The following is a 23,509-nucleotide window of genomic DNA, read 5'->3' on the forward strand; positions in this document are numbered from 1 at the left end:
ACATGTGTCCCTGACTTGTTTCATGTTAATTACATAATGTTTCCTTAACATCTCCATGGCTTCTAAGCTCCCTTGTCTGATACACAATATAAAGAGAAATACCTTTGGGTAGGTAAAGTGCTTCCTTGATGTGTAAAAGAATCTAGAGTCCAGGAAAAATTGAGCTATCTTTGAAATTCTGTTGTTAAGTTATCATAATAGTATTCGATTAAAAATTGAAGAAGGTTCAGGTATGAATTTTAGCTCAGTGTTCCCAAGAGGCTTCAGTTCCAGAAGCAACTACATCAAAGTCAATTTATTAAGTTTGTCTCTGCAATTTACTCTTCATGTCCCAAGTTAGTTTTGACAATAACAAGAAGTAATTGTATACATATTAAATGTATAGAGCAACTGGTTTTTAAAGTGAACTTTGAAGCTCAGTAACTGCTGGATTATAAGGTACTACGTCAGTACTTTAATAATGTACAGATTTTCATATTAACTTGCTAAATTCCCACAGTGTAGTTGGAAAAAAACAATTTACTTGAAAAAAAGGATACAAACTTTACCAGGATTTATATATCTATATATGTATGTATGTATAAATTCATTCCGTGATTTATTTCTTATCAGTTCTTTCAGTGCCATTAGTTCAATGCCATTCTACATAGGCACATTTTTCTAAACTCTAGTAATACAGTAGTGGACAAGAAGAACAAAAGTGTCTTCTCTTATATATCTTAAATTTATATCAGGACAGACTGACAATAAACCAGGAAAATATAATAATAACTAACAGTTAAAAAGTATGCTTGCTAAGTTGCAGTTACCATTTTATGTGAGGTATATGCATTATAGGAAAAATATCAATAAAATGTGATGGGCAGAAGGTGTTGGACACTTTAGTATAAGGACATTTCAGGGTTGGGCTCTCTGACAAAATGGCATTTTAGTTGAAATATGAGATGAGAGATATTTAAATAAATTTGCTAAGCAATAATAGACAGGTCTAATCAGTGTTTTAAAAGAAAACTTTGGAGCAGACAGAAGCCGTCTTTAAAGATATAATAGAAGAAAACTCAACCTGAGTTTAATAATGATGTGAACCTGTGAACTGAAGTGGTTGTCTGCTACCAGACAAAATTAATGAACAGAGATTATCACACATGTAAAATTATTTTTAAGGGGGAAAAGGGTGTGTTACATACATGCTGAAAAAATTAAGTGGCCTTCAAATGAAGAAAATCGAGCTGGTTTCCTCCTTCATTTGGTCATAAATCTGTATTGAGCAGCCCCACACTGCGTACAATTGTGAGCAAGACAACGACATCCCTCCTCTCATGGAGCAGAGAAAATGAGCAATAAACAGACAAACAAAGCCCAGTAAATAAGAGGATTTTAGGTAATGTTAGGTGCCGTGGAGAAAATACAAGGCAATGTGATAGTGTGGCCTGAGAGCTGGGCAGTGGGCTGCTTTAGATGCGCAGGTAGAAAGGGTGATCTTGGGGTGAGACTGAGCTGAGATCTGATGCTGAAAAGAAGAGACGTGTGAAGATTTGGAGGTGAGCAGAGCTGAAGGTGAGGGAGCAGCAAATGCAAAGGCCCTGGGATGGGACCAAGCTCAGTGTGTTTCCAGAATGAGAAGACCCAGGGAGAGTGGCCAGTGTGGTAAAGAGCAGGGCAGGGGCCTGACCACGTGGCACCGTGAACCTGAGTCTGAGTGCCGTGGGAAACCACTGGATGATATTCAAGAAGGTCTGAACATTGAAACCCAGCTGGAATTTCCATTCTGTTCATAGAGGACTTCTCCCAGAAACCCCTTTCCTGAAGATAGACTCGTGATCTAAATGATAACGAAGATGGGAAGTTGCTTTTCCACACTGAGTCCAGCTTTGTGACTTACAGTTTCTTTCTTATAAGGACAAAAAACCGTTATGAAAGGGAAACTACAGACATGTGTGCATGTATTTGAAAGAGAAGAGAGAATGTGAGTAGTGGTTGAAACCATGTGGTGAGATCCTAAAACAAGCACCGCCTAGAGACAGGGAAGCTGAGCTAATTACAAACCCTGCAGGGCTGCCTGGGTGCCACAGAACTTTTCCTTGGCCACAGCTCTGACGAACTCCTCCCAATTCACTGAGCGCTTCCTGCCCAGCTGTGCTGCGCCTTTGATGTTCATGGTCTCTGTGGTGGGAACGAGAGACTCGCCTCTTGTGACACAACCCGTGAGCAGAAGCCCAGGCAGTTCATCTCTATTCCCTATTTCTAACCAAACAATATTATCGAAACAGAACCGGGGAGAAGCATTATCTCTAAGCACACAGTAGCATGTCATTCTAGATGGTGATAAATCTTATTTCAGTGAGAGGGCAGCATCGTCCATTTAACATTTTCAAGATGAAGCTTAAATATCAAGATAAATATCAGGTTTATTTTTTTCGTTAAGTTGACATTTCTTTTGTGCAGCCTCACTTCACATCGTCTTACTTGCCGAGTGTTTGTTGGGACTTGAGATCGATAATCTGTGTATAGGTATTCATCAATTATGATTCATCTTATAATTGTTCATATAATTGTATATAATGTCAGTCTTCTTGAAGTAATTAGCTGCCTCCAAATGGGGTAGCTGTTTGGCCTGACAACATCCTGGAAATTATTGGGCTTGTTAAAGACAGTATTTCTTCAGGGAAGAGAGCCAAAGGGTTCATATGGAAGAATGCTGAAAGTTTCCTCTCAGGGAATGGCTGTTTCATAGCCAAGTGGGAACAAGTTTTATTTACCTCATCCCTTCACCACATTGGACTCATTATTTCTATGGAATTAGAAAATAGAAAACTACTCTTGCTGTCTTAATTGCATAACAAAATGGTTGGTGATCATTTTTTAAATGATACGTATTAAGTTTATCTAGTCATACAAGGTTCCAAATTTTTAATCAAGCTGAAAAAATATTGAAAAAACACACTTGAATTCAGTATATCCAGAATTTGTGATATACTTACCAAGATAGAGAATTTGAGATTCACCTCAAAACTGTAGATTTGGTTATAGCTTTTAATCTTTTGGAACTTTATCTAAAGTTACATCCTACTCATTCCCATTTCATTGTGGAATCTTAGCCATGTTTTCCTGGGCGTAGACCTCTAAAATAGTTTGATGTGACAGTTCCTTTTATGGAGGTTTTTTTTTTCTTTCAGTAGTCTTTTTTTCTCCAGATAATAAGTTACATATTTATGGTTAAAGACTGAAATTATTCAAAGATATATACATAGAATGTGAAAGTTTCTCTTAATCTGATCCTCAGAAGTAATCATTTGCAATGCCCTTAGGAGGTCTTCTTGGGTCCAACTAAACATTCAGACTCACAGGACTCCCATAGGCCACGCTTGGCACTGGGTGACCCAGGAACGATGTAAGACAGAGATCACTGCTTCCCGGCAGGGCCGAGGCATGGAGGGGGTCTGGCAACAGCGTCAACTGCAGTCCACACAGCTGTCCAGATGCTGTTCTCTTTGCGCCACCTCTCGCAGGTAATAGCTTAGGTGCTAGGAGAGGAGCCCCACGTGGGGAAGATTCGAGAACCACTCTGCCATAGAATCCTATGCAACAGGAGAGGCACTTTCCCTGGGCACAACTCCCTGGGCAGAACATCCAGAGTCCCCGTGAGGGACATGTTGAGTTACAAGAGTCACCTCACTCAGAGAAGCCTTACGGTATGGCTTCCTACCAAATAGCTCTCGTTTCCCTGGTCCACAAACAATTTATCGGTTTAGCAAACAATTTATCATTTTCCCATGAGCAGTGGTACCAAGTTGGCATAACACTTGACCAGGTTCCCAGAATCCTCTTGATGGACATACGAGTAGTTTCCAGAGTTTTGCTGCTGTGAGTACTTCGCTGTGGACATTCTGGAAGATATCAGCATGTCTGCAAGTGCAGACTTGCTCCATGAAGAAATTTCGTAATTGCTCAACTGTTGTTAAAGACTTAATTTACAAAAAACCAAGATTAGGAAAGAACACACAGAAACTGGGTGGGCTGAGAGCGCTGAGGGCCTTCACCCCCATTAGTGAGAGGGTTTTAAGAATTCCTTAACCATCATTCGTCTCAGTCTTTTCATCTCCCTGTTGACTCACATTCATTTGCTTATTTATTTACTATAATGTCTCCTTAAGGAGAATGATGTCAGCTGAAGGGCCTCCAAGGGATACTTTATATTCATTCAGTGGTGAACCAATTAAAGCAGGCAGGGTTGTTGATTATTAGGTATAACATATGTCTGTGAAGAAAATAGAAGGAACCTAGGGGTTATTACAGGCAGAGTGAACTTACAAACTGAAAGGATGAGAAGTCAGTGGATTCTCTGAAACTCTGGGGTGTGGGGATTGAAGATAGGGAAAAAGCAGAAATCAAAGAAAAATTTAATGCATTATTTTGTATGGTAACAAATTTCAGAATAAAAAAAGAAAACTAAATTATCTGTCCTGAATAATACTGGAAGAAGAACAGATTGCCTGCGGTGACTGGGCTCATATGTAAGCGTCGTGCTCGTTCTATTTCCAGATTCACTGTGTGAGTGGGTTGAGCTCTCACTAGAGGTGCTGCATTATTCAAGGTTTTTAAAATTGTTTTATTTTTATTTATTTATGTTCTTTCAGCTTAGCATTTTTTTCTGGATTCTAAATAGCTTCGCCTCCTGTTTTGAATTAGTTTGTCCTCTTTATACGCTGACATGTGTTGTGCAAGATAATCGCTCCTCCTGGCTTTCCTTCTCTGCGCCCGTTCGCTGACCTTGTGTGGATCTTCATCAGATTAAACCCTGTGTTTTCAGACTCCCCATCTGTAAAATGATCATGCCACAGCTAGTTTGCAAAAGATTGTGAGAGCCTCAGATGAAATATGTTATTGAAAGTAGCCACAAAGTATTGTGCCGCATCTGCCGGAGAGCATGCCTTTGAAATTTGGTCATGCGAACCATTGCCGCAGTGATCTTTATCTGTATGAAAACTATGCATTTTCCACTCTATTAAAATCAGTATAATCCTTTTAAATATCAATCAAGTTATGTGCCCAGAAACAGAGCCCCAGTAAGTGTCGTCTTCTCCTTTCTCTATGGATGAGGCAGAGTTACTATTGATGTCTAGTGTCCATGAAGTTTACCTCTGGATCCAGGTCATAGTCTGAGAGTCAGTCAGGACAAAAACATAGCTCATCAAGAAGCTGAAGAGAAAGGACTATTTTAAAACCACATCCCCTTTCAACCAGTAGAATGAATGAATAGTGAAGACCTAGTGTCCTATCCCCTTCTCCCCTTTTGGATGAGTGGTCTGGTGGGCTCTGAATGTATTTCATGAAGTGGTAGGACACGGGGCTGGAAGATCAGAGGGTCACTGAGAGAGCTGCTCCTTCTAGGAGGTCCAGAGATGCTAAGCCCTGTCTGATTTGTAGAGGACTTTTTTTTAGTACAGTTAACAAGGAGCCTTCCCTCCTGAGTGCTGGAGCCTAATGGGCTCCGGAGAATCATCTCACAGTGGAAGCAGTTACGCATTGGAGTCGATTGTTGAGGGCCCTTTTATAATCTTAGCTAATAGTGATTCTGAAGCAGGTTTGTGCTTCTGCCCAGAGGCAGGAGGATGAACCATGAAAATGGGATATTTTATGTATTAAAATGTACAATCTAAATAAATGCTAAGGGAACTTGACTGCCCATGTGTGGTGAGAGCCTAAGTTACTGGGACAGGTGTGTTGCCTGTCTGCATCATAACTGAGTTATCACAGTGAGTCTTCAGGGTCCCTAAGTGTCAGACAGGATCAGCCTCCATCAGCCATATCCCCAGGGGGGCTCCTTTCTCCCTGTTACGGAGCTAAGGGAGAAAAATATTTTCAGAGGCTTCGAGTAAAACATGAAAGATTGCTGTGTTAGAGCAACTGTTCAGTCTCACATCTGGCAGTGTCTGGGTGCCCAGTAAATACCATTGGGAGAGAAGAAAACGTTTAGGGCAAGAGCTTATGTAGTTTGTATATGAACTTTCAGTTTGTACTGATAGAACCATTTTTAACCTTCTTTATTTCCCAAGTAATTTTCCCAAAGTAGCACCAAAAAAGGGAAAGAAAAGAAACTGGCTATTGGCCTTGTATTTGTCTTAGACAGCCATTTACCATCCATCACTGAAATGCATTCTAAACAGTTTTATAACCAGCATTCCAAATTTAATATAAAAATTGCAAATCTACCCACCACCCAAATTATAATGCTACCAACCACAGCCACAGGGAGCATTCAGTAAACCTTAGATAAATTCAGCCGCGCCAAGCGCTCAGCCTCCTTGAATTTTTAAATAGCACACAGCTATGTAGGCAAAAATAGAATGCTGCCAGCTTCCTGACCTGGTACGTTATCAGAGGCCCACTTACCTCACTGTATGGCTTGTGTCATATGATTCTCTCTACCTGATAGATAATCAGTATTTAAATCACTTCTTTCAAAGGTGGGTTGGGGAGCAAAAGGCACCAATTAGCTGGGAAGCTTTTCTGGGACATGTGGATCCAGGACCCAAACTAGGAAATTCTAATTCAGGAAGTCTGACATGGGATCTGAGAGTGTGTGTAGTTAGGGAAAAAAATATTCCCCAAATGCTGCTCTCTGGACCGTTGGTTAAGATGCTGCCTGTCATTTCTTTCGCATCCACTTTGGGAGCGTTATTGATTTTTCATTATTACAGTCATTGTTACAGATCACCAAATCTAAAAGGTGATTTCCAGTGACAAATAATCTTGTCAAAATTAATGACAGGCACATTTAAACCTAGACAATGAAAACATGTTAATTGCCTCTTTGATCACCAAAGGCTGTGAAACATAGACTTGTACCAGGCTTTCCTCTCCAACCAGCAGGGAAACTTCTGTAACAGTGGGCTGGAACCACTTGCACATTATGAGACAATCAAGTACTCCAAGGGGCCTTAAAGATTGGGTAGTCCGGTTTTTCATTTTAGAAATGAGGAATCAGATCCCCAGGGAGAGTTTTGTTCAAAGTCACATCAAGACTTGTGGCCCAGGCAAGGTTCATGTCTCCTGACCCCTAGTCCTTCTTCTTTCTCCTGAGTCTCCATGACCATGTTCACTCAAGAAGGGGAAGTTTTCAGAGTTGTCCAGATGAGCCCAGAAAGAAGAAAATCTCTTCCCTAGAAAAATCTGTTACATAGCGAGACCCCATGGATGAAAACTAGAAATGGGGTTCCTTCTATTGAATGTCATGGCAATGACAGGTTCCTGTCACGTCTCAGTCCCTGAAAGGGACAATTTAGCATCACGGTAACGGATGGAAAATACAAGCATTTGAGTTAATTCAACTGCATAATTATTCATAAAAATGCAATATGAAATTCTCACAGATCTGAAATGTTTCTCACTTTGAAAAATTGTTGGGACATCTATTAAAGTTCTCAAATCTGTCTTCATTGGCTCATACCTAAATAAAATTGATACTGGCTTTGGGAGGAGTGGGATTTTATTTTATTTTGTATTTTATACCAAATATAACAAAGTCAGGGCAGTCCTAAGTATTGATACATTTCCAAATGTGGTTTTGTACCTAGGATCTCGCCAAGTTTTAGCACTTCAGTGATGACAGGACAGCAGCTTCTGTTGGTGGAATGTCCTAATTATAATTTCTGGCTGTTCCATGTGGACCACCAGCAAAGGATTCTGCCTTGTTCACTGAGCAGATCCTTAATGAGAGTCTAGAATGTACCAGGCTCTGGGCGAGGCACATAGCACGTGCTCATAAATAGTGCATGGTACGCTCACATTACCATATCAAAGGTCTACGGGAGCTCATTGCTCCTTTGATAACCCATAGGTTGCCCTGAAGAGTTGCCGCTTCATGCCTCTAACAAATCAAACTGGGAGAATTACTTATTTGTTTGTGAGTATATTTCTCAGTGACAGCTGTTCTTATAAGGCCTTGGGAGCTACTATTAATTTTGAGTAGTCAGAAATGCTTCCATCTAGTCAGCTGGGAGAGTTATGGCAGCCCTTTGATGAGTTTTCATTATTTGTATTCCTCAAAAGCTGGAGTGACTGAAATTTACAACCACAAACCTGTAGAGCGTGGGTGTTTCAGATGCTGGCTGTTGTCAGGTAGGTACGTCTACTGGAAAAAGACAGGTTAAAGCTGATTTGACCATATAGATTTGCCGTATAGAATTTTTCTCGCTAATCTTTAAAAACTGGATACTGGTTAGGTAGCCAAATATTAACAGGAGTAAAGAAAATGCCTAGTGAATGAGGAATGACAATAAAGTGCACTTTTATTAGGTGGTAACAAAAGTCAGATACTTTCCTTTCATTAGTAAAGATTCCATACTTTATTACTGTTGTTGTTCTCAGTTGTTCTCAGTTTCCCTTCAGTGATTTATAATCCAGTGTTAGCTGCTTAATTGTTGTAAAATCATAAAAGATAGGCAAGACTTTTTATTGCTCACTTTAATTTCTTTTCTATATTAGGGCTGCCATTATTTATATACAAAGGAACAGCGATGCCATATATCAAAACCTATGCTGTCTGTTGCCGTCAGGACCACCTGGCTAACCTAAAAAGTGAACTTGGCTAAGAGAAAAAGACTTTTAATAAAAGCAGACTTTTCCATTACATTTAATTTGTCTCTTTGATGGCAGCAGACTGGCCGACCTATCTTATTCTAACGTAATAAATATTGAAGTCAGGATTTGAGTGTGGTGACTCTTAGAAGAAATCAGGCTGTGTCAGTTCACTGGGAATCAGAAAGGGAGAAGCCAGCTTGTAGATGAAAATTTCACTCTGAGGTCATTAAGATCATTAAGAAATATTACAAAGCAACAGAGAATGCTGACTGTATTTCTAATATCTATACATATACATATAGCTAGCCAACTTGATGAATAAATGGATACTCAATGCTTTTATTTTCCCAAAACTGAGATTCACAAATAATTCCATAAACTGGCTAGCTAGTTCTATAAGGAGCCACTGTCTTTTCTTACTCCATTGATAATTCTTCATATAGAGCTATTGTTCAGCCTGAAAGTTATGGGCTTGTTTCTCGAACATGCAAAATAAAGTTGATCACTTGGATTTTTAGACTCCACAAGCAGCAAAGAAGGGCAAGACAAATTTCATTGGAAATCAGTGAGCCTCAAAATTACTGATTTCATTTTTTTAATGGCTTCTGTTTAAGTCCTTTTATCTTTAGAATATGTTTTCTTTATTGAATTGCAGAATAAGCTTGTCATTATTTCACTTAGGCCAAAGAAATGTGCTATTTTAATTCTCATTTGTTTCCTATGTTTTACTCAGCATAATCAAATTTCATAATTACACAAAGTAAGCCATAGGGCTGTTGTTCAGTTTTCTTCCAGTGTTGTCTAGGCCTATCACGTCTCTTACAAATATCCAATATATTTGACCTCAGTCATTTTTAACTTTAATGTACAGTTTTCCCATAAGAGCTCAATTGTCTTTGCATCATTTCCCACTCCTGCTGTAAGGATAATGGTTATAGCAGGAAGTGGTACAGTTTTATGGGTTTTCTCATGAATACTGCATTCCCGTTTGTTTCTGCCCTTTTTCTACTCTACAACCTTTGAAAAGTAACATTTCATTATTATATTGGGCTCTATTTTCCCTGTACACGTTTCTCTTACTTCAAATAAGAATGCTGTGAAGATTTTATGGGAAGAAAGGTACACTCCTCAAAAGCAATATAGCCAAGTTAATAGGTAAAATACCTCCATGGTATCTAAAGTGCTACTTGGAACTCAACATAGAGAGATTTTAATCATCAGTACCTGAGGTACAGAATTTCAGAGCTGGAAATGGAAATATCTCAGTTCAACTCCTTCATTTTTAACAGACGATGAAACTAAGAACTAGAGATATTATACAACCACCTCCTTGCTGAGCTGAGACTTGAAATCTGATTGCCCCAAATCCCAGGTTATTAAAAGAAAAAGCCATATGGTGTTAATTTAACTGTTCCATTAAATATGTAAAAAAGATAATCACTTTTTATTGTTTCTATAAAAATGATGCATGCTCATTTATACAAGTTCCACATAATATAAGAAGCAACAGATTATTCAAAATCATTCTCTAAATATAATTAAATTACCATTTAATGAACATTACTTTAAGTACTTAAATAAATAGGCACAGATAACAGGATGGATATGTAGAGTGATACAAAGAAATTAAAATGAGACAAACAAGAACAGGAAGAAAGAATGAAATAACTTTATAACATTGGGTTCAAACGATATGCTATTTTTAATTACAGACATTAAATTTAATTTTACTTGAATTTAATGGAAGTGAAAGAAAATCAAGTAAAACTGAAGAAATTGATGAAATTCAAATTAAATTTTTCTCCACCACAGCCTCTAAAATATATGTGACATTAAGAAAGATTATAAAAACCATTAAAACAGTAGTTGCGTTTCCATTTTATAAATTATCAGTGTTGTTTCGCTCTTCTAAATGATCAATTGAGATGGGCAGGTTCAAGATGGTGGAGTAGAAGGACGTGCACTCATTGCCTCTTGTGAGAGCACCGGAATCACAGCTAACTGCTAAAAAATCATCGACAGGAAGACATTGGAACTCACCAAAAAAGATACCCCACATCCAATGACAAAGGAGAAGCTGCAATGAGATGATAGGAGGGGCGAAATCACGATGAAATCAAATTCCATAACTGCTGAGTGGGTGACTCACAAACTGGAGAACAATTATACCACAGAAGTCCACCCACTGGAGTAAAGGTTCTGAGCCCCACATCAGGCTTCCCAACCCGAGAGGGCGTCTGGCAACAGAAGGAGGAATTCCCAGAGAATCAGACGTTGAAGGCTAGCGGGGTTTGCAGAGGTGGGGGGTGGCTGTGGCTCACTGCTGGGACAAGTACACTGGCAGCAGAAATTCTGGGAAGTACTCCTTGGCATGAGCACTCCCGGAGTCCGAAATTAGCCCCACCAAAGAGCCTGTAGCGTCCAGTGCTGAGTCGCCTCAGGTCAAATAACCAACAGGGAGGAGACTGAGCTCCACCCATCAGCAGACAAGTGGATTAAAGTTTTACTAAGCTCTGCCCACCACCAGTCCCTCCCAGCAGGAAGCTTGCACAAGCCTTTTAGATAGCCTTATCCACCAGAGGGCAGACAGCAGAAGCAAGAAGAATTACAATTCTGCAGCCTGTGGAACGAAAACCACATTCACAGAAAGATAGACAAAACGAAAAGGCAGAAGACTAGGTACCAGATGAAGGAACAGGATAAAACCCCAGAAAAACAACTAAATGAAGTGGAGATAGGCAACCTTACAGAAAAAGAATTCAGAAAAATGATAATGAAGATGATCCAGGACCTCGGAAAAAGAATGGAGGCAAAGATCGAGAGGATTCAAGAAATGTTTAACAAAGACCTAGAAGAATTCAAGAACAAACACATGGAAGAATTAAAGAACAAGCAAACAGAGGTGAACAACAAAATAACTGAAATGAAAAATACACGAGAAGGAATCAATAGCAGAAAAACTGAAGCAGAAGAATGGATAAGTGACCTGGAAGACAGAGTGGTGGAATTCACTGCCGTGGAACAGAATAAAGAAAAAAGAGTGAAAAGAATTGAAGACATCCTAAGAGACCTCTGGGACAACATTAAACGCACCAGCATTCGCATTATAGGGGTCCTGGAAGACAGAGAGAGAGGACCCAAGAAAATATTTGAAGAGATTATAATCAAAAACTTCCCTAACATGGGAAAGGAAATAGCCACCCAAGTCCAGGAAGCTCAGAGCTTCCCAGGCCGGATAAACCCAAGGAGAAACACACTGAGACACATAGTAATCAAACTGACAAAAATTAAAGACAAAGAAAAATTATTAAAAGCAACAAGGGAAAAGGGAACTCCCATAAGGTTAACAGCTGATTTCTCAGCAGAAATGCTACAAGACAGAACGGAGTGGCATGATATATTGAAAGTGATGAAAGGGAAAAACCAACAACCAAGATTACCCAGCAAGGATCTCATTCAGATTCGATGGAGAAATCTAAAGCTTTACAGGCAAGCAAAAGTTAAGAGAATTCAGCACCACCAAACCAGCTCTACAACAAATGCTAAAGGAACTTCTCTAAGTGGGAAACACAAGAGAAGGAAAGGACCTACAAAAACAGATCCAAAACAATTAAGAAAATGGTCATAGGAACATACATATTGATAATCACCTTAAATGCGAATGGATTAAATGCACCAACCAAAAGACGCAGGCTTGCTGAATGGATACAAAAACAAGACCCATCTATATGCTGTCTACAAGAGACCCACTTCAGACCTAGGAAAACATTCAGACTGAGAGTGAGGGGATGGAAAAAGATATTCCATGCAAAAGGAAATAAAAAGTAAGCTGGAGTAGCAATACTCATATCAGATAAAATATAGTTTAAAATAATGTTACAAGAGACAAGGAGGGACATTACATAATGATCAAGGGATCAGTCCAAGAAGATATAACAATTATAAATATATATGCACCCAACATAGGAGCACCTCAGTACATAAGGCAAATGCTAACAACTATAAAAGAGGAAATCAACAGTGACACAGTAATAGTGGGGGACTTTAACACCTCACTTACACCAATGGACAGATCATCCAAAATGAAAATTAATAAGGAAACGCAAGCTTTAAATGACGCAATAGACCAGATAGATTTAATTGCTATTTATAGGACATTCCATCCAAAAACAGCAGATTACACTTTCTTCTCAAGTGCGCAGGGGACATTTTCCAGGATAGATCCCATCTTGGGTCACAAATCAAGCCTCAGTAAATTTAAGAAATTTGAAATCATATCAAGCATCTTTTCTGACCGCAACGCTATGAGATTAGAAATGAATTACAGAGAAAAAAAAGGAACAAACACATGGAGGCTAAACAATACGTTACTAAATAACCAAGAGATCACTGAAGAAATCAAAAAATACCTGGAGACAAATGACAATGAAAACACGATGATCCAAAACCTATGGGATGCAGCAAAAGCAGTTCTAAGAGGGAAGTTTATAGCTATACAAGTCCACCTCAAGAAACAAGAAAAATCTCAAATAAACAATCTAACCTTACACCTAAAGGAACTGGAGAAAGAAGAACAAACAAAACCCAAAGTTAGCAGAAGGAAAGAAATCATAAAGATCAGAGCAGAAATAAATGAAATAGAAACAAAGAAAACAGTAGCAAAGATCAGTAAAACTAAAAGCTGGTTCTTTGAGAAGATAAACAAAATTCATAAACCATTAGCCAGACTTATCAAGAAAAAGAGGGAGAGGACTCAAATCAATAAAATTAGAAATGAAAAGGGAGAAGTTACAACAGACACTGCAGAAATAGAAAGCATCCTAAGAGACTACTACAAGCAACTCTGCCAATAAAATGGACAACCTGGAAGAAATGGACAAATTCTTAGAAAGGTATAACCTTCCAAGACTGAACCAGCAAGAAATAGAAAATATGAACAGACCAGTCACAAGTAATGAAATTGAAACTGTGCTTAAAAATCTTCCAACAAACAGAAGTCCAGGATCAGATGGCTTCACAGGTGCATTCTATCAAACAGAGAAGAGCTAACACCCGTCCTTCTCAAACTCTTCCAAAAAATTGTAGAGGAAGGAACACTCCCAAACTCATTCTATGAGGCCACCATCACCCTGATAGCAAAACCAGACAAAGATACTACAAAAAAAGGAATTACAGATCAATGTCACTGATGAATATAGATGCAAAAATCCTCAACAAAATACTAGCAAACAATCCAACAGTACATTAAATGGATCATACACCATGATCAAGTCGGATTTATCCCAGAGATGCAAGGATTCTTCAATGTACTGAAATCAATCAGTGTGATACACCATATTAACAAATTGAAGAATAAAAACCATATGATCGGGCTTCCCTGGTGGCGCAGTGGTTGAAAGTCCGCCTCTGATGCCGTGGACACGGGTTCGTGGCCCGGTCTGGGAACATCCCACATGCCATGGAGCAGCTAGGCCCGTGAGCCATGGCCGCTGAGCCTGTGCGTCCAGATCCTGTGCTCCGCAATGGGAGAGGCAACACAGTGAGAGGCCCGCATACTTCAAAAAAAAAACAAAAACACCATATGATCATTTTAATAGACGCAGAAAAAGCTTTTGACAAAATTCAACATCCATTTATGATAAAAACTCTCTGGAAAGTGGGCATAGAGGGAACCTACCTCAACATAATAAAGGCCATATATGGCAAAGCTACAGCAAACATTTTCAATGGTGAAAGACTGAAAGCATTTCCTCTAAGATCAGGAACAAGACAAGGATGTCCACTCTTGCCACTCTTATTCAACATAGTTTTGGAAGTCCTAGCCATGGCAATTAGAGAAGAAAAAGAAATAAAAGGAATACAAAATGGAAAAGAAGAAGTAAAACTGTCACTATTTACAGTTGACATGATACTCTACATAGAGAATCCTAAAAATGCCACCAGAAAACTACTAGAACTAATCAATGAATTTGGTAAAGTTGCAGGATACAAAATTAATCCACAGAAATCTCTTGCATTCCTATACACTAACAATGAAAAGTCAGAAAGAGAAATTAAGGAAACAATCCCATTCACCACTGCAACAAAAAGAATAAAATACCTCGGAATAAACCTACCTAAGGAGGTAAAAGACCTGTACTCAGAAAACTGTAAGACACTGATGAAAGAAATCAAAGATGACACAAACAGATGGAGAGATACCATGTTCTTGGATTGAAAGAATCAATATTGTGAAAATAACTGTACTACTCCAAGTAATCTACAGATTCAGTGCAATCCCTATCAGATTACCAATGGTAGTTTTTACAGAACTAGAACAAAAACTTTTAAAATATGTATGGAGGCACAAAAGAAAGACCCTGAATAGCCAAAGCAGTCTTGAGGGAAAAAAGATGGAGCTGGAGGAATCAGCCTCCCTGACTTCAGGCTATACTGCAAAGCCACAGTAATCAAGACAGTGTGGTACTGGCACAAAAACAGAAATATAGGTCAGTGGAACAGGAGAGAAAGCCTAGAGATAAACCCACGCACCTGTGGTCAACTAATCTATGACAAAGGAGGCAAGGATATACAATGGAGAAAAGACAGTCTTTTCAATAAATGGTGCTGGGAAAGCTGGAGTGCTACATGTAAAAGAATGAAATTAGAACACTCCCTAACACCATACACAAAAATAATCGCAAAATATATTAAAGACCTAAATGTGAGACCAGACACCATAAAACTCTTAGAGGAAAACATAGGAAGAACACACTTTGACATAAGTCACAGCAGGATCTTTTTTGACTCACTTCCTAGAGTATTGGAAATAAAAACAAAACAGAACAAACAAATGGGACTTAATGAAACTTAGAAGCTTTTTCGCAGCAAAGGAGACTATGAACAAGATGAAAGGACAATCCTCAGAGTGGGAGAAAATATTTGCAAACAAATCAACGGATGAAGGATTAATCTCCAAAATATATAAACAGCTCATGAAGCTCAATATTAAAGAAACGAACACCGCAATCCAAAAATGGGTAGAAAACTTAAATAGACGTTTCTCTAAAGAAGACATACCGATGGCCACGAGGCACATGAAAAGCTGCTCAGCATCACTAATCATTAGAGAAAAGCAAATCAAAACTACAATGAGGTATCACCTCACACCAGTTAGAGTGGGCATCATCAGAAAATCCACAAACAACAAATGCTGGAGAGGATGTGGAGAAAAGGGAACCCTCTTACACTGTTGGTGGGAATGTAAATTGATACAGCCACTATGGAGAACAGTATGGAGGTTCCTTAGAAAACTAAAAATAGAATTACCTTATGACCTACGAGTCCCAGTACTGGGCATATACCAGAGAAAGCCATAATTCAAAAAGACACATGCACCCCTGTGTTCATTGCAGCACTATTTACAATAGCCAGGTCATGGAAGCAACCTAAATGCCTGTCGACAGACGAATGATTAAAGAAGATGTGGCACATATATACAATGGAATATTACTCAGCCGTAAAGAGGAACCAAACTGGGTCATTTGTAGAGACATGGATGGACCTAGAGACTGCCATACAGAGTGAAGTAAATCAGAAAGAGAAAAACAAATATCGTATATTAACACATATATGTGGAATCTAGAAAAATGGTGCAGATGAACCAGTTTGCAAGGCAGAAATAGAGACAAAGATGTAGAGAACAGACTTATTAACCAAACGGTCAAAATCGGGGGTGGGGTGGTGGTGGGTTGAATCTGGAGATGGGGGTTGACACTAATATGTATGTATATTAATGTATAATATTTTATACACTATTATGTATAAGTTAGTGTATAATATTAGTGTATAATAAAATGTGTATAATATTTTATACACTAATATGTATAAAATAGATAACTAATAAGAACCTGTATTAAAAAATTAAATTAAAACAATAATTGACTCATAACAAAGCCAAGATTATCACATTTTATTTACTCCCACCTACCCAATTTTAAAAATTATATTTTATAAAGTCACGATATAGCACATTCTTTTATACATAAATTATGTGTAGTTTCCTTTTTTATACATAAATCATGCATCATTCTGTCTTAGTTGTGGGTTTAAGTAGAGGTGGTATTTACAGTGGTTTCTTCGTTCCTGAGATCCTTGCATCGTGCTGTCTGTTGGTTGGATATTTTTGGTCATCCTGTACGTTTTTGAAAGGTTCACCTTGATGTGTTTTACCTGAGTTCTTATGCACTTGAGAACGTCTGCCTGTGGACTGCACACTTTAAAGACATTTCTCTGTTACTTATAAACCTCTTGGGTCACGTTTCATTTCCCTTAGCATTTTTCATTTTGCCTTGTTATTTTCTCTGCTCTATATGCCATAGGCTAACCTGTGTTTTTATTGTCTTCATGCTACTCTTGTTTCCTCTACTGGGACTTTCTACTACTGTTTTTCTTCTCCTGTTTTTGTTTCTCTCATCTCTTTCTTGAGTTCTTCTTGCTCATTTTTTTTTTTTTTGAGCATGTAGACAGTGGGGGAGGAGGGGGCAGGGGTGCAGGGTGTGGAGGCACTGGATTTCCTTTTTTCAATCAGCTTTTTTCATTTTAGAATAGTCTCAGACTGTTTTTTGCCTTTTAGCATGCATTGTAATTTTTGTTGAAAGATGGTGTGTCATGTGAATGGAGCTGAGGTAGATAGGTTTTTAGCATGCAGTTTTGTATTTATCTGGCTACCATATAGGCTACAATTGCCCTGGCTGTGGTGTCAGTGGCAAAAATGTCCTCAAGTGCCCTTGTTTGTGTTTCCGCTATTGTCTTTGGGTTTTCCCAGAAGCTTCTTAAATAGAGCCTGAGGCTCGCGCTTCCTTTAGCTGCAGTCCCGTTGTCTTGCAGGAGCCCTGTTGGCGTGGTGGTGGGATGTGTGTGTTGGAGGGTCTGTAGGCCTGTGATTAGGTCTCAGTCTCTTAGTGAAACCTGCAGGGGGCATTCCACTCCCCCGCCCACCGAACAGTTGGGCTTTGGTAAAACCCAAAGTGGTTAGATTCTGGGAAAACAGTTTCCCTTGAGGGCAGAGCACTCTGGGTGTATTTCAGAAGGTTACCACCCCACCATCCCCGCCCCCAGCACCTTCTGCAGAACCAAAGGGATTCTTCTTCACAGTGAGAATCTGGTGGAACTTCTGGAGGTAAACGTCACAAAAGTTATGGAAAACGCAGCTCCTCTGGAGTTTTTTTAACGCTCATACTAGGCTACACTGAGCCTCCAGCAGTTCGTCGATTGCAGTTTAAATTGTTCCTACAAAAACTGGCTGCAGTTGTGAGCTTCAGCACCAGCTAAGCCGTGCTTCTCTGTTTCTGCCTGTCTGTCTCTCCGGATGGGGGACAGTAGTTTGCCCTGTGGCCTTAATTCTCTGATGGATCCGGGAAGAGCTCTTGATTTTCAGTTTTCTCAGTTTTTTTTTTCTTGTGAGGACAGACGTCACAACTTCTAAGCTCCTTACGTATCAGATCAGAAACCAGAAATCCTATTTGAATAGTTTTAGTTTTACAGAAAAATAATGTGAAGGTAATACAGAGTTTTCATATATCCCATACCCACTTTCCCTGTTAACAGTTCACATGAGTATAGGGCATTTGTCACCACTAGTGAACCAACACTGATACATTATTATTATTATTAACTAAAGTCTGTACTTTTGAGATTTCCTTAATTTTTACCTAATGTCCTTTTTCTGTTCCAGTATCCCATCCAGGATACCACATTACATTCAGTCACTATGTTTCCTTAGGCTCCCTTTCGCTGTGAAAGTTTCTCAGACTTTCCTTATATTTAATGACCTTGATATTGTGAGGAATGATGGTCAGGTATTTTAGAGAATGTTCCCAATTGGGATATGCCTGTTTTTCTCATGATTAGACATTTGTGTTTGGGGGAGAAAAACCACGGAGGTAAAGTGTCATTATCATCACATCATATGAAGGACACACACACCATCAGTGTGACTTATCCCTGTTGAGATTGACCTTGATCTCCTGGCTGAGGTTTCTCCCCTGTGAGGTTCCTTGGTTCCCCCCTTTCTATACTGTTCTCTTGGGAAGGAAGGCACTGCACAGCACACATTCTGCGGAGCCCACGTTTTAGGGGTGGAGAGAGATGCCCCCACTTCCTGGAGGGTGAGGTACCTACATTAGTTACTTGGAATTCTTCTGAATGGGTGGCTTGTTTCTTCTTCCCCATTTATTTATTTACTTGTTTATTTCATCATATATTGGGGTTTAAGGCAATACATTTTTAAAAATTTTGTTTTTCACGTTTTTCCAACTTAGGCTGTATGCAGCAACTCTTTGCATTGGCACCTGTGTCCCTGTGACACACTCCCATCATTGTGCTTTTGGTTTTAAATACATCTTCCATCTCTTCTTTTTTTAATTTTTAAAAGTTTTTAAATTTATTTTATTTATTTATTTTTGGCCGCGTTGGGTCTTCGTTGCTGTGCACGGGCTTTCTCTAGTTGCCGTGAGCAGGGGGCTACTCTTTGTTGCAGTGAGCGGGCTTCTCATTGCGGTGGCTTCTCTTGTTGCAGAGCACAAGCCATAGGCGCACAGGCTTCAGTAGTTGTGGTGCACGGGCTTAGCTGCTCCGTGGCATGTGGGATCTTCCTGGACCAGTGCTCGAACCTGTGTCCCCTGCGTTGGCAGGCGGATTCTTAACCACTGCACTACCAGGGAATCCCCAATGTGCTTTTGGTTTTGAGCACTTTCTTGATCTCTGGCACTACAAGATGCTTTGGGCTCATCTTACGTGGTCCCCATCCCAGTCCTGGAATTAGCCATTTCTCCATGAGCTGGCTCAGTTTTCTGCCCTTTTCCCCCCACTGTAGTCTCTTCTTTCAACCTGTGTATTGCTTCCTGCTTTCGGTTCTTTTTTATGGGTGTTTGTGGTTCCTTAAGACTGTGGATAATTTCTTCCCTGAGTTCTTCTTGTCTTTGGTCAGTCCTTCTTGTACCTCTTCTTTATCTGCCTTTTGCTTCTCTTTTATTCAGTATCTCTTCACCTACCCTTTTTATTCATAGTTCAGTTTCAGTTCCTTCTAATTATTTCTCATCTTTAAGTGAAATGGACTAATTTTAGGGGAAAACACCAGTGAATCATGGGGACAAGGAAGGGACAGACCCTGGGGAGGGGGAGGCAGCAAGCTACCACACGCCTAAACCTTTGCCTGGAATTTTTCTGAATTTTTTTCCACCAGTTTTTCCCTTTGCATCGAGGCACATCTTATTTTCTGGTGTTCGCGGGGGCAGTGGGTCACTGTCTGTGGCAGTAAAGCCAGGTGCCTGCCTCTGGCCTGTTTTCTCTGCCAACACCTTGAGCAGCTCTGGGTTCTCCCCGCACAGGCCCCTACTGCCCTCCTCTTTGCTGTGGGTTCCCCCCACCTTCTCCTTGTCCCCAGCTTTAGTCTTTAACATCAGCGTCATGCAATAGCTGGGGGCTTGGATGCCGACCCTGGTGGACAGCTTGTGGCCTGTGGCCTGGAGAGGAGGACAGGGAGGCTGGGCTCCCAGCGGCTGCTGGCCTGCGTGTGGGCTGCAGTGGTTTCCTACTTTGGAGTCAGAGTCTTTACTTTTTTTAATTTTTATTGGAGTATAGTTGATTTACAATGTTGTGTTAGTTTCAGGGATTGACAGGGAACTCTGCTTTTCATCTCTTGTCGTTCTTGGTGCTTTTGAAGGTGTGAAGGGATGCAAATAAAGGCTTTACTCCACCGTCTTTAACCCGAGCTGCTCCATCAGGTGTTACGGTTTGTAATCATACTTTTTTAACATGAGACTTTATCCGTGAAAGTTATAAGGGGGGCAATCATACTTTTTTAACATGAGACTTTATCCGTGAAAGTTATAAGGGGGAAATGATGGGTTTTGCTCTTTATGAAAATGAAATCTTTTTACTTTTTCATGGAATGGTGTACTTGACTCTATGATGTCACTTTTTGCCAAAATGACCTGTATATTTAGTACAATCCCGATAAAAAATCCCAACATACTTTTCGGGTAGAAACTAGCAAGCTGGTTCTGACAGAAAATGAAATCTTATAAAAAGAAAGAAAATGATTTTTTCCTCATTACTGAGTCCCAAGTATCTTGATCATTTTTATATAAATCAGAAATATTTATCTGAGTTCCTTTAGAATTGAGTAGGTGTGAGGAATATGGAACTTCAGGAACTTTAATTTTTAGAAATGTAGGACACTGTATTTCCTTTGTCAGAGGTTACAAAGGAAATCAAAGAGGAATCTCTCCTCCACCCACGGATGCCTTCTACCGTTCCTGACAGCGTTTCTCATGGAAATCAGATCTCGACCATCTGCTAGATTCAAAAATGAAGCGATAAAAATGAAAAAAAATTTAACTAAAAAGAACTTGAGAAGAAATGTAAATGTACAAATTATATCATTGATTTTATTTTCAATTTGCTGTTAGGTTAAGAAGCCAAACAAACAAACAATAGATGTCAGTGTATGTAGGGCATGAGGGGAAAAGTCAGGGACAGTCACCCGCTCTCTGAGCCTCTCTTGTATTCTTAATTTGTTGGAAATATTACTTTTCAGACAGCAGCGCTTTCTGCAAAATAGACGAGATCTTTTCCTTTTTTTGGCTCTCCAGGCACATTATTTGTCCTGACCAGTGGCTCTTTCTATCTTGGTAAATTGTACGTTTTTAAAAACATATGGACACTTTAAATAATTCACAATCCGGAAATGAACCCTACAGAGGATTGCTTTTGCTGTTCTGTTTCAAAATAAATGAGGTGGTCACTTTGTACCTGGGGAGAGAAAAAGTTCAGGCCTCTCTTCTACCCCAGATTTCTAAACCCTTCTAAGGATTTATATAATAGTGAAGATATAAAGAATTATAAGGATTTTATAGTAAGAATGAAGCAGCAGTTCCTGCACTCTTTAATCCAAGTAAAGACTATGATGGGGGCTTCCCTGGGGGCGCAGTGGTTGGGAGTCCGCCTGCCGATGCAGGGGACGCGGGTTCGTGCCCCGGTCCGGGAGGATCCCGCGTGCCACGGAGCGGCTGGGCCCGTGAGCCATGGCCGCTGAGCCTGCGCGTCCGGAGCCTGTGCTCCGCGGCGGGAGAGGCCACAGCAGTGAAGAGGCCTGCGTACTGCAAAAAAAGAAAAAAAAAAAAAAAAAAGACTATGATGGTCTTTTTTTTTTTCTTTTCAAAAGACAGGCTGTTGTTGAGAGTAGCAACCTAATCCCTTCTGTGTCAACAACTATTGGCCCCTAAATGGCTTCCGTGCCACCTGTACTGTTACTGTTTCCCCAACTCCTTGGCTATTTTAGTGTTGCATTTTTAAAATATAAGATATTTCTAGTTCTGTTTTATTTTTGAGTGCTTGAACATTCTTTTGAAAGAATATTGGTTTAGATGTAGCCAATCAACAATCCCTCAACTGAGAATATTTACCCTTGGCGGGTAAAAGCAGCTGGGAACTTATCTTCGGCCTAGTAGTCATTTAAAAATGTCAGAAGTTTTGTGCTCACTTTGGCAGCACATATACTAAAATTAGAACAATACAGAGAAGATTAGCATGGCCCCTGTGCAAGGATGACACGCAAATTAGTGAAGCATTCCATATTTTTAAAATGGGCAGAAGACCTAAATAGACATTTCTCCAAAGAAGATATACAGACTGCCAACAAACACATGAAAGGATGCTCAACTAATCATTAGAGAAATCTAAATCAAAACTACAGTGAGGGGCTTCCCTGGTGGCGCAGTGGTTAAGAGTCCGCCTGCCGATGCAGGGGACACGGGTTTGTGTCCCGGTCCGGTAAGATCCCACATGCTGCGGAGCAGCTGGGCCCGTGAGCCATGGCCGCTGAGCCTGTGCGTCCGCAGCCTGTGCTCCGCAACGGGAGAGGCCACAACAGTGAGAGGCCCGCGTACCGGGAAAAAAAAAAAAAAAAACTACAGTGAGGTATCACCTCACACCAATCAGAATGGCCATCATCAAAAAATCTACAAACAATAAATGCTGCAGAGGGTGTGGAGAAAAGGGAACCCTCTTGCACTGTTGGTGGGAATGTAAATTGATACAGCCACTATGGAGAACAGTATGGAGGTTCCTTAAAAAACTACAAATAGAACTACCCTATGACCCAGCAATCCCACTACTGGGCATATACCCTGAGAAAACCGTAATTCAAAAAGAGTCATGTACCAAAATGTTCATTGCGGCTCTGTTTAGAATAGCCAGGACATGGAAGCAACCTAAGTGTCCATCGACAGATGAATGGATAAAGAAGATGTGGCACATATATACAGTGGAATATTACTCGGCCATGAAAAGAAATGAAATTGAGTTATTTGTAGTGAGATGGATGGACCTAGAGTCTGTCATACAGAGTGAAGTAAGTCAGAAAGAGAAAAATAAATACCATATGCTAAGACATATATATTGAATCTAAAAAAAAAAATGGTTCTGAAGAACCTAGGGTCAAGACAGGAATAAAGATGCAGACGTAGAGAATGGACTTGAGGACTCGGGAGGGGGAAGGGTAAGCTGGGACGAAGTGAGAGAGTGGCATGGATATATATACACTACCAAGTGTAAAATGGATAGCTAGTGGGAAGCAGCTGCATAGCACAGGGAGATCAGCTCGGTGCTTTGTGACCACCTAGAGGGGTGGGATAGGGAGGGTGGGAGGGAGACGCAAGAGGGAGGGGATATGGGGATATATGTATATGTATAGCTGATTCACTTTGTTATAGAGCAGAAACTAACACACCATTGTAAAGCAATTATACTCCAATAAAGATGTTTAAATTAAAATGTCAGAAGTTTTATAAGGGGTTTAACCTTATGGAATTGCTGATATTCAACCATTTTTAACTTCAAAACTGGCCATTTCATCTCATTCAACCTAAGAGCTTACAGATAG

At 39.9% G+C, this 23,509-nt stretch overlaps 1 protein-coding gene across 3 annotated transcripts in view; it reads left to right on the top strand.

The window, feature by feature from the left end:
• Window positions 1–23,509, top strand: part of KIF16B (kinesin family member 16B) — a 280,303-nt gene that overhangs the window by 214,011 nt on the left and 42,783 nt on the right. The gene's annotated exons all lie outside the window — the stretch shown is intronic.

This window comes from Grampus griseus, assembly GCF_964374135.1.
Source record: "Grampus griseus genome assembly, chromosome: 14".
NCBI lineage: Eukaryota > Metazoa > Chordata > Mammalia > Artiodactyla > Delphinidae > Grampus > Grampus griseus.